The sequence below is a fragment of the Arachis stenosperma genome, chromosome 4, assembly GCF_014773155.1.
Source record: "Arachis stenosperma cultivar V10309 chromosome 4, arast.V10309.gnm1.PFL2, whole genome shotgun sequence".
NCBI lineage: Eukaryota > Viridiplantae > Streptophyta > Magnoliopsida > Fabales > Fabaceae > Arachis > Arachis stenosperma.
This window is the reverse complement of record NC_080380.1, coordinates 119,898,608-119,911,546: the sequence shown is the minus strand read 5'-3', so window position 1 is coordinate 119,911,546 and position 12,939 is coordinate 119,898,608. Positions and strand designations below refer to the sequence as shown.

The following is a 12,939-nucleotide window of genomic DNA, read 5'->3' as shown; positions in this document are numbered from 1 at the left end:
AAATAATGTTAATTACAACTAGTTAAACAAAGTATATCCTATTTTACTACTATATATATCCCCAGACGTGAATTTACAAAAAGGGCTGGAGAGGACAGCAGATGGCTTTGAGAGTCTTATTTCTTCACATGCCCGAATCACTTAGTCTCTCATTTTGTTCAGTTTGTGGAAGATAATATTTGGACCATATTCAAGCCTGAAAGCATCAATCTCTTCCTACATTTCAATTGAAAGAAATTAGTTACATAAGAAATGAAGCCAACTCAATAAGAAATGAAAGAATTTTATTTTATTAATTTAGAAACTACTTACTTGTTTCTAAACTTTATATTGATACTTCTTCCTGTTTTTGCTCTTTCGAGGATTAATTGTTTCAAGCCATTTCGTGACGTATATGCCACAATCATAGCTAAGCAAGAATTTAAGTAAAATATGATTAATAGTATACAAAATAAAACACATTAAAAATAACACTATAAATGAGAAAGATTTATACCTTGTACGTTGCCATTCAGCCTGATATACTCGGCTTCTTCTCTATCTCTGTCCTCCATTAAGGGTTCCGCCCCACCGTAAATCCTCATCTGAAATATTATTAATCCCTGAAAGTGATAAAAATAGTGACTTAAAATTAGGTGAATCAAAATCAGCAACTTCACTAAACAGAACACAAATCATGACTTGAATAAAATGTCATAAACATTGAATCAACAAGGGAAACATTTAATTAACTTACAACAAATTTTTTGATTTTAATCCTCAAATCAGGTATTTCATTTTTGTTCACGGGGTCAAGCACATAGAATGCCTTTTTCCAGACATCCGCAATCCACAACCACCAGTTCCCTCCATTACAAATCGGCACAAACAACTGAAGTTTGGAAAAATGCTAGAATATCTCAGTCCAAACGATAGCAAATGAGAGAATTATCAAAGAAGGTTTAGAAATCACAACTTACAAATGGATGCGATGCGAGTTTTCTTTTGTCAAGAAACCGGCGTTGGTGTGCATATCGATCGACATCGAATCGGTAGGCCTTCTTGGTCTTTGGATCAATGTACTTCTCGCCATGGTTTTTCAACATAAACATCTGCAAAATAAACCTCAGCTAAATCAGAAAAAAACTAGTAAATACCATTCATGTGCTGAATAAACAGACATAACTGAAGACACTAACAATCAAGTGAACAAAAATGACAAACACCACTGAACCGAACGCAATTCGTGTGCTGAATAAAACGTGATACACTTTTTATCATCAAGAAAAATATTTTCTGCATGCAAAAGGATATAGCTGAAGGCATTAACAATCAAGTAAATGAAAATGACCAACCACTGAACTAAACGCAATTCATATGCTGAATAAAATGTTATACACATTTTATCATCAAGAAAACTATTGTCTACATGCAAAAGGATATAACTGAAGACACAAACAATCAAGTGAACGAAAATGACCAACACCACTGAACTGAGCGTAATTCATGTGCTGAATAAAATATTAAACACATTCAATCAGCAGTGAATAAAAAATTTGGCTTACCACAATATCCGTTGGCACACAGTATATATCTTTCTCAAACCGAGGACATTTCATGTCGTTGAGAATCATGCAATGTGTATTGACCACCTATAGGAAGAAAATTTACGAGATATGCGGTATTAGAGTCTTTAGAAAAATAATTAATGTTAACGCAATAGGCAAAGAATTTACCGTGCTTTCCACATGTTGTATGAGCATTAGAGACATGAAGTGATGTCTAATCCCCTCGAAATTTGCTTGATGGTTCAAGATGAATAAGGAGTCATATTCATTGGTATTATCTTTGGTTTCTTTGATATGTATCATCAAATGATAACACCTCTCCTTCAACTCCTCCATGATTTCTTTTTCTTTCTCCAAAGTTTTGTAAACTTCAATAGCTACGAAGCTCGGCTCGGCACGGCACTCGTTGCTTCAGCAAACTTTAATGCCGCCGTCACCCCAGCATCTCCACCGCGTCTGCCAGGACTTCAAGCTTTGACACCGTGGGCTCAGAGGGCTGAGTTGGTTGAGTCACTGTCACTTGAGACAGGAGAGTTGGTTGAGATGCTAGGGGACTTATCCCAAGGCTGAAGGAAGGCACATCATCTTCCCATTGCCTAGGACGAGCATCACTATAAGAAGACAAAGAGAGTAATTGATTTATGGATTAAACAAATTAGTGAACCGAAATTAAACAAACTAGTGAACCGAAATTATCCAGATTTGAACAAGCAGAAAAATTACAAATCAGGTCGTGCTTCTTCTTCCAATTGTCGTGCCGCCAGAGCTTCTTGGCATGGTTGTTGTTGTTCTTCGGGAAGGATGTTGCATTAAACAGAAAAGAGTTCAATAACGACCCATAATTATTATCCTATAAGATTAAAACTAATAAAAAGAATTTAATTACAACTTAAGGGAACAATGAAAAAGCAATATATAAGACATAAGATTATAAAAAATGATAGCAATTAAAACTTACACATTCAACGGAGGTTTTGGCTCTGTCTTCTTCGGGGAAGATTCCTTCGTGGCCTTCTTTTTGGGATCCGGGGCAGCTGTAAGAAACAGAAGAGAGTCCAAAAATATGAACACATTGAATTCAGTTTTGGATGTAACTGAACCATAATTAAACCATGTAGTGAACCGAAATTATCAAGATTTGTACAAACAGTAAAACTTACACATCAACAGGTGCTTCTTGTTTCGATTGCCGTGGCGGTGCTTCTTTGTAGGGCTGCTGTTGCATTTCCAGAGGGCTGCTGCATTAAATAGAAAATAGTTCAATAATGACCCTAAATTATTATCCTATATGATTAAAATTAATAAAAAGAATTTTATATACAACTTACTCATTATCAGAAGGGACATAGAAATAGTAATCTTTGAGTAACTATTCCTTAAGAGAACTTGGAAGAGACACCGCAATAGGATCTCTAAGGAATGTAAAGAAGGAAGAAGTTAATGTTGAATAATTAGAATAGGTTCTGAGAAACCAAAATTTACACATTGAAAAACTCACATTTCCAAAAGTTGAGGACAAGTTTCTTCTCGAACCTCAATTATTTGTAGGTCAGAATCAGGTGTAGTACTACTGACATTTAAACACAATTTCCGTGTGATTAATCAAACAAAATTTATTATCTAAATCTAAAAGAGCAACATAAATATTTTTAACTTACACTGGTGGAGTTTTAAAACGTTTTTTTGATGGATTTTCTTTCTTTGAAAAACTTTTACCTGGGTTTTCGGGGTATTTTTCCTAATAAAAAAGATACCAATTTAAAATCAGCAACCAAGATTAAAGTAGAGGTCTAGAAACACATGAAATTCATTTCTGGAACCCGCTGAACTGAAAGTAAAGCCTGCAATAAACAAATTTACCTGGTATTGTCCGGAAAATTCACAGACGGTGTGGAGCTCACTTGATTCTTTAAGATAGGTTCGCTACCCAGATTCACAGTCGGCAATCTAAGCAAGATAAATAAATATTACTCAGTGAATACAGAGGAATTAGAAGAGGTTCCAGCAAATGTTAGCAAACAAAGAAAAAGAACTCAATATAAGAAACCGAATCTTACGTATCAAAGAAATCATTTCGTGCTTCTATGGAGTCAAACCTATCTGGAGCAACGTTTGCTGTCTGAGATCCGTCATTTTTTTTCTCTTTGATCTCTTTTCTCTTAACATCTACAATGCTTGTCTTCTTCTTTCTGCAGCACTATCCTTTTCTTGTTCAGTTCTAAAAATTCATAAAATAAGTATCAATGAACCTAAAATGAAAGCATTAATAACCAAAAATATGATTTGAGAAACTTACTCCTTGTCAGATTCAGTTTTACTCTCTGAATTTGTGATAACAAGCTTTCCTGATTTGGTTTGTTTTTAGGCCACCCTCCCCGGTTGTTTTCTTTTTACTATGGGTGTTTTTTCGATTTCTTTTTCTCTACAACATAGACAAACACATTGAATTTATACTGGAGACAAATATCAATAAGAAAAACATTTCTAATGCGAAAGGATCCAACTGAAGACACTAACAATTAAGTGAATGAAAATGAGCAGCACCACTGAACCAAACGCAATTCATGTGCTGAATAAAACGTGATACATATTCAATCATCAAGAAAAACGTTTCTGCATGCAAAAGGACAAGTGAAGACACTAACAATCAAGTGAACGAAATTTACAAAGCCCACTTAATCGAATGCAATTCATGTGCTGAATAAAACATGATACATATTTAATTATCAAGAGAAAACATTTCTGCATGCAAAAGACTCAACTGAACAATTGACAATCAAATGAATCAACTTGACCAATTCCACTGAACAATATCACATTTGTAATTTACTTAAAAAGCATACATAAACATTTTCAGCAAAGAAAAGCAAAACTAAACCAGTTCAATATCATACAATCACATAAATGAACATCACTCGATACTTACTGGCTTTCAGATTGGCTTGTGCTCTATGAATTCGTTGGCACAAGCTTCCTTTTTTTGTTTTCTTTTGTAACCACCTTTTATGGTTTTCTTTTCTTTGTTGCTGTTTCTTCAATTTCTTCTTCTCTGCAATACATAAGAATAATTTTAACCAAATACAAGTAAAACAAAACCAATATGAACATCAAACTTATTGGTTTTCAGATTTACTTCTGCTTTCTGAATCCGTAGGATTGCTTTCAGTTTCTCTTGTTATTTCAGAATCCGTCTCAACAATCTTCTGTTTTTTATCCAGATCAACAATTTTCTTTTCTTCTTTCTTCCCTTTTCCTTTCTCTTTCCCCTTCAAAAAAGTTTGTTTCTTCTCCACCTTCTTTCTTTTTGTTTTTTCCTCCTTTATTTGCTTTCTATACAGAAGTCTCTAAAACACAAACTTATTTAGTTAGCATAGTATTTTAGAAGCATCTAAAATGAGCAAATACAGTAACAATTAGGTGAATCAAAATGAGCAGAAACACTGAACTGAACATCATTCATGTGATGAATAATACGTGATAAACATTCAATATCATCAAGAAAAATATTTTTGCATGCACCAGGACTCAACTGAACACACTAACAATCATGTGAATCAAAATTACAAACCCAACTGAACCGAACAACACTCATGTGGTGAATAAAACGTGATAAATAATTAATCATAAAAAAATATTTCTGCATGAACAAGGATTCAAATGAACACACTAACAATAAAGTGAATTAAAATTAGAAACTCCATTGGACAGAAAGAAACTAAGAACACATTTCAGAATAAGTCGATCTACTAAATGAAGCAACTCAATCCAATAAACTTAAAATGCAACTAGGAGAAATAAATAAGTAGAGTATTTAGTTAGCAAAGTATTTTTAGAAGCAGCTTAAAAAAAATTTTAGGGGGAAATTTTTGTTTAATTTACTATTGTGTCTGTTGCTTCTTGAGTAATTCGGTCGAGCATCATCTTTTTTGTCCAGTGGGCCACCCACGGTGGTGGGGGAGCATCAGATCCATTGGTGCACGAAATTGTGATCATCAATGGCGCCATCAACATGGTACGCTCAATTGCAATCTCAACTCTTTATCACAACTTCGCACAACTAACCAGCAAGTGCACTGGGTCGTCCAAGTAATAAACCTTACGCGAGTAAGGGTTGATCCCACGGAGATTGTTGTCATGAAGCAAGCTATGGTCATCTTGTAAATCTTAGTCAGGCAGATTCAAATGGTTATGAATGATATATGAATAAAGCATAAAGATAGAGATACTTATGTAATTCATTGGTGATAATTTCAGATAAGCGAATGGAGATGCTTTGTCCCTTCCGTCTCTCTGCTTTCCTACTGTCTTCATCCAATCCATCTTACTCCTTTCCATGGCAAGCTGTATGTTGGGCATCACCGTTGTCAGTGGCTACAGTCCCGTCCTCTCAGTGAAAATGTTCAACGCACCCTGTCACGGCACGACTAATCATCTATCGGTTCTCAATCAGGTTGGAATAGAATCCATTGATTCTTTTGCGTCTGTCACTAACGGCCCAGCCTTCAGGAGTTTGAAGCTCATCACAGTCATTCAATCATTGAATCCTACTCAGAATACCACAGACAAGGTTTAGACCTTCCGGATTCTCTTGAATGCCGCCATCAATTCTAGCTTATACCACGAAGATTCCGATTAAGGAGTCCAAGAGATAAACATTCAAGCCTTGTTTGCTTGTAGAACGGGAGTGGTTGTCAGGCATGCGTTCATAAGTGAGAATGATGATGAGCGTCACATAATCAGCACATTCATCAAGTTCTTGAGTGCGAATGAATATCTTGGGAATAAGAACAAGCTGAATTGAATAGAAGAACAATAGTAATTGCATTAATACTCGAGGTACAGCAGAGCTCCACACCTTAATCTATGGTGTGTAGAAACTCCACCGTTGAAAATACATAAGAACAAGGTCTAGGCATGGCCGTGAGGCCAACCTCCCAATGATCTAAGATAGCATAAGACTAAAGATAGCTACCCAGATGAGAATACAATAGTAAAAGGTCCTATATGTAGAGAACTAGTAGCCTAGGGTTTACAGAAATGAGTAAATGACATAAAAATCCACTTCCGGGCCCACTTGGTGTGTGCTTGGGTTGAGCATTGAAGTATTTTCGTGTAGAGACTTCTCTTGGAGTTAAACGCCAGCTTTTATGCCAGTTTGGGCGCTTAACTCCCATTCTTGTGACAGTTCCGGCGTTTAACGCCGGGCAGTTTTGAGCTGATTTGGAACGCCGATTTGGGCCATCAAATCTCGGGCAAAGTATGAACTATTATATATTGCTGGAAAGCCCAGGATGTCTAGTTTCCAATGCTGTTAAGAGCGCGCCAATTGGGCTTCTCTAGCTCCAGAAAATCCACTTCGAATGCAGGGAGGTCAGAATCCAACAGCATCTGCAGTCCTTTTCAGCCTCTGAATCAGATTTTTGCTCAGGTCCCTCAATTTCAGCCAGAAAATACCTGAAATCACAGAAAAACACACAAACTCATAGTAAAGTCCAGAAAAGTGAATTTTAACTAAAAGCTAATAAAAATATAATAAAAACTAACTAAAACATACTAAAAACAATGCCAAAAAGCGTATAATTATCCGCTCATCACAACACCAAACTTAAATTGTTGCTTGTCTTCAAGCACTGAAAATCAATAAGATAAAAAGAAGAGATATGCATGAATTCCAAAAACATCTATGAAGATCATTTTAATTAGATGAGCGGGGCTTTTAGCTTTTTGCCTTTGAACAGTTTTGGCATCTCACTCTATCCTTTGAAATTCAGAATGATTGGCTTCTATAGGAACTCAGAATCCAGATAGTGTTATTGATTCTCCTAGTTAAGTATGATGATTCTTGAACACAGCTACTTTATGAGTCTTGGCCGTGGCCCAAAGCACTCTGTCTTCCAGTATTACCACCGGATACATACATGCCACAGACACATAATTGGGTGAACCTTTTCAGATTGTGACTCAGCTTTGCTAGAGTCCCCAATTGGAGGTGTCCATGGTTCTTAAGTACACTCTTTTTGCCTTGGATCACAACTTCATTAATTTTTTTCTTTTTCCTTTTTTTCTCCCTTTTTTTTCGTTTTTTTTTTCTCTTTTTTTTCCTTGTATTCACTGCTTTTTCTTGCTTCAAGAATCATTTTTTTATGATTTTTCAGATCCTCAGTAACATGTCTCCTTTTTCATCATTCTTTCAAGAGCCAACCATTCATGAACAACAAATTCAAAAGACATATGCACTGTTCAAGCATACATTCAGAAACCAAAATATTGCCACCACATCAAGATAATTAATCTGTTATAAAATTCAAATTCATGCAATTCTTCTCTTTTTCAATTAAGAACATTTTTCATTCAAGAAAGGTGATGGATTCATAGGACATTCATAACTTTAAGGCATGGACACTAAGACACTAATGATCATGAGACACAAACATAGATAAACATAAGCATGAAATTCGAAAAATAGGAAAATAAAGAACAAGGAAATTGAAGAACGGGTCCACCTTAGTGATGGCGGCTTTTTCTTCCTCTTGAAGATCTTATGGAGTGCTTGAGCTCCTCAATGTCTCTTCCTAGCCTTTGTTGTTCCTCTCTCATGATTCTTTGATCTTCTCTAATTTCATGGAGGAGGATGGAAGTTCTTGGTGCTCCACCCTTAGTTGTCCCATGTTGGAACTCAATTCTCCTAGGGAGGTGTTGATTTGCTCCCAATAGTTTTGTGGAGGAAAGTGCATCCCTTGAAGTATCTCAGGGATTTCATGATGAAGAATTTCCTCATGTCCATGAGTGAGATCTCCAGTTTGCATTGAGCTCCTTCCACACAGATATCCATGAGGACTTGGTCCAACCTTTGATTAAGGTTGACCCTCTTTGAGTTTGAAAGGAACCTCGGGGGTCACCTTCTTCTTGGCCACAACTTCATAGAAGTGGTCTTGATGCACCCTTGAGATGAATCTCTCCATCTTCCATGACTCGGAGGTAGAAGCTTTTGCCTTCCCTTTCCTCTTTCTAGAGGTTTCTCTGGCCTTAGGTGCCATAAATGGTTATGGAAAAATAAAAAGTAATGCTTTTACCACACCAAACTTAAAAGGTTTGCTCGTCCTCGAGCAAAAGAAGAAAGAAGAGAGTAGAAGAAGAAGAAATAGAGGAGATGGAGATGGCTTTGTGGTTCGGCCAAAGGGGGAGAAGTAGTGTTTAGGTTGTGTAAAAATGAAGGAGTGAAGATGGGTTTATATAGGGGTGGAGAGAGGGGTAGGGTTCGGTTATGAATGGGTGGGTTTGGGAGGGAAAGTGGTTTGAATTTGAATGTTGAGGTAGGTGAGGTTTTATGAAGGATGGATGTGAGTGGTGAAGAGAATAGTGGGATTTGATAGGTGAGGGGTTTTTGGGGAAGAGTGGTTGAGGTGATTGGTGAATAGGTGAAGAAGAAGAGAGAGGGTGGTTGGGGTAGGTGGGGATCCTGTGGGGTTCACAGATCCTGAGGTGTCAAGAAAAATTCATCCCTGCATCATGTGGCGAGCAAATATGCTCTTTATGCCAATTCTGGCGTTAAACGCCGGGCTGGTGCCCATTTCTGGCGTTTAACGCCAACTTCTTGCCCTTTCCTGGCGTTTAACGCCAGTCTGGTGCCCCTTTCTGGCGTTAAACACCCATAATGGTGCCAGACTGGGCGTTAAACGCCCATTTGCTGCCCTTACTGGCGTTTAAACGCCAGCAAGGTCTTCCTTCAGGGTGTGCTGTTTTTTTTTCTGTTTTTCATTCTGTTTTTGCTTTTTCAATTGATTTTGTGACTGCTCATGATCATCAACCTACAGAAAACATGAAATAACAAAGGAAAATAGATTAAATATAACATTGGGTTGCCTCCCAACAAGCGCTTCTTTAATGTCAATAGCTTGACAGTGGGCTCTCATGGAGCCTCACAGATACTCAGAGCAATGTTGGAACCTCCCAACACCAAACTTAGAGTTTGAATGTGGGAGTTCAACACCAAACTTAGAATTTGGTTGTGGCCTCCCAACACCAAACTTAGAGTTTGACTGTGGGGGCTCTGTTTGACTCTGTTTTGAGAGAAGCTCTTCATGCTTCCTCTCCATGGTGACAGAGGAATATCCTTGAGCCTTAAACACAAAGGATTCTTCATTCACTTGAATGATCAATTCTCCTCTGTTAACATCAATCACAGCCTTTGCTGTGGCTAGGAAGGGTCTGCCAAGGATGATGGATTCATCCATGCACTTCCCAGTCTCTAGGACTATGAAATCAGCAGGGATGTAATGGTCTTCAATCTTTACCAGAACATCCTCTACAAGTCCATAAGCTTGTTTTCTTGAATTGTCTGCCATCTCTAGTGAGATTCTTGCAGCTTGCACCTCAAAGATCCCTAGCTTCTCTATTACAGAGAGAGGCATGAGGTTTATACTTGACCCTATGTCACATAGAGCCTTCTTAAAGGTCATGGTGCCTATGGTACAAGGTATTGAAAACTTCCCAGGATCTTGTCTCTTTTGAGGTAATTTCTGCCTAGACAAGTCATCCAGTTCTTTGGTAAGCAAAGGGGGTTCATCCTCCCAAGTCTCATTACCAAATAACTTGTCATTTAGCTTCATGATTGCTCCAAGGTATTTAGCAACTTACTCTTCAGTGACATACTCATCCTCTTCAGAGGAAGAATACTCATCAGAGCTCATGAATGGCAGAAGTAAATCCAATGGAATCTCTATGGTCTCAGTGTGAGCCTCAGATTCCCATGGTTCCTCATTAGAAAACTCATTGGAGGCCAGTGGACGTCCATTGAGGTCTTCCTCAGTGGCATTCACTGCCTCTTCCTCCTCTCCAAGTTTGGCCATGTAGGTCATGTTAATGGCCTTGCATTCTCCTTTTGGATTCTCTTCTGTATTGCTTGGAAGAGTGCTAGGACAGAGTTCAGTAATTTTCTTGCTCAGCTGACCCACTTGTGCCTCCAAATTCCTAATGGAGGTCCTTGTTTCAGTCATGAAACTTTGAGTGGTTTTGATTAGATCAGAGACCATGGTTGCTAAGTCAGAGTGGTTCTACTTAGAATTCTCTGTCTGTTGCTGAGAAGATGATGGAAAAGGCTTGCCATTGCTAAACCTATTTCTTCCACCATTATTGTTGTTGAAACCTTGTTGAGGTCTCTGTTGATCCTTTCATGAGAGATTTGGATGATTTCTCCATGAAGAATTATAGGTGTTTCCATAGGGTTCTCCCATGTAATTCATCTCTTCCATTGAAGGGTTCTCAGGATCATAAGCTTCTTCTTCAGATGAAGCGTCCTTAGTACTGCTTGGTGCAGCTTGCATTCCAGACAGACTTTGAGAAATCAAATTGACTTGCTGAGTCAATATTTTGTTCTGAGCCAGTATGGCATTCAGAGTATCAATCTCAAGAACTCCTTTCTTCTGATTTGTCCCATTGTTCACAGGATTCCTTTCAGAAGTGTACATGAATTGGTTATTTGCAACCATTTCAATTAGTTCTTGAGCTTCTGTAGGCGTCTTCTTCAGATGAAGAGATCCTCCAGCAGAGCTATCCAAAGACATCTTGGACAGTTCAGACAGACCATCATAGAAGATACCTGTGATGCTCCATTCAGAAAGCATGTCAGAAGGACACTTTCTGATCAATTGTTTGTATCTTTCCCAAGCTTCATAGAGGGATTCACCTTCCTTCTGTCTAAAGGTTTGGACTTCCATTCTAAGCTTACTCAATTTTTAAGGTGAAAAGAACTTTGCCAAGAAGGCATTGACTAGCTTTTTTCAAGAGTTCAGGCTTTCTTTAGGTTGTGAGTCCAACCATATCCTAGCTCTGTCTCTTACAGCAAAAGAGAATAGCATAAGTCTGTAGACTTCAGGGTCAACCCCATTGGTCTTGACAGTGTCATAGATTTGCAAGAATTCAGCTAAAAACTGATGAGGATCTTCCAATGGAAGTCCATGGAACTTGCAATTCTGTTGCATTAGAGAAACTAATTGAGGCTTAAGCTCAAAGTTGTTTGCTCCAATGGCAGGGATAGAGATGCTTCTCCCATAGAAGTCGGGAGTAGGTGCAGTAAAGTCACCCAGCACCTTCCTTGCATTGTTGGCATCGTTGTTGTTTTCGGCTGCCATGGGTTCTTCTTCTTTGAAGATTTCTGTTAGGTCCTCTACAGAGAGTTGCCTTAGCTTCTCTTAGTTTTCGCTTCAAAGTTCTTTCAGGTTCAGGGTCAGCCTCAACAAGAATGCTTTTGTCTTTGCTCCTGCTCATATGAAAGAGAAGAGAACAAGAAAGTATGGAATCCTCTATGTCACAGTATAGAAACTCCTTGAGGTGTCAGAGGAAAAGAAAAATAGAAGGGAGAAGTAGAAGAATTCGAACTTATCAAGAAAGATGGAGTTCGAATTGTGCATTAAGGAGGAGTGTTAGTCCATAAATAGAAGGATGTGAGAAGAGGGGAAGAAATTTTTGAAAATAAATTAAAAAGATTTTAAAAACATTTTGAAAAACTTTAATTTATTTTTGAAAACTAAGAGTGGAAAAGAAATCAAGTGATTTTTGAAAAAGATTTTGAAATTAGAAATAAAAAAGATATGATTGAAAACTATTTTGAAAAAGATGTGATTAAAAAGATAAGATTGAAAAGTTATGGTTTTAAAAAGATGTGATTGAAAAGATATGATTTGAAAAATAATTTAAAAAGATTTGATTTTAAAAATTAATGACTTGGCTAACAAGGAAAGATATGATTCAAACATTAAACCTTTCTCAACAGAAAAGGCAACATACTTGAAATGTTGAATCAAATCATTAATTGATAGCAAGTATTTTTGAAAAATGGAAAGAAATTGATTTTAAAAAAGATTTGATTGAAAAGATATGATTTGAAAAAGATTTGATTTTGAAAAAATTTTGAAAACTTAAAAAAAAATTGAGTTAAAAAAAACAAAATCTTCCCTCTTGTGCCATCCTGGCGTTAAACGCCCAGAATGGTGCACATTCTGGCGTTTAACGCCCAAAACACTACCCTTTTGGGCGTTAAACGCCCAGCCAGGCACCCTGGCTGGCGTTTAAACGCCAGTTTGCCCTTCTTCACTGGGCGTTTTGAACGCCCAACTTTTTCTGTGTAATTCCTCTACTGTATGTTCTGAATCTTCAATTCTCTGTATTCTTGACTTGAAAAGACACAAATAAAAAAAAATTTTGGATTTTTAATAATCAAAATGTAACTAAAATCAAATAACAATGCATGCAAGACACCAAACTTAGAAGTTTGTATACTATTGACACTAACAAATGAGAATGCATATGAGAAACAACAAAACACTCAAGTCAAGAGAATTCAAAGAACAGCGCAAGGAAATCATCAAGAACATCTTGAAGATCACTTAAGACA

At 37.3% G+C, this 12,939-nt stretch overlaps 1 non-coding gene across 1 annotated transcript; it reads left to right on the top strand.

The window, feature by feature from the left end:
- Positions 1–11,164: 11,164 nt before the first annotated feature.
- Positions 11,165–11,272, top strand: LOC130978541 (small nucleolar RNA R71). Its single transcript, XR_009086166.1, has one exon. It is a non-coding gene; the product is annotated as a small nucleolar RNA R71 (small nucleolar RNA).
- Positions 11,273–12,939: the final 1,667 nt, after the last annotated feature.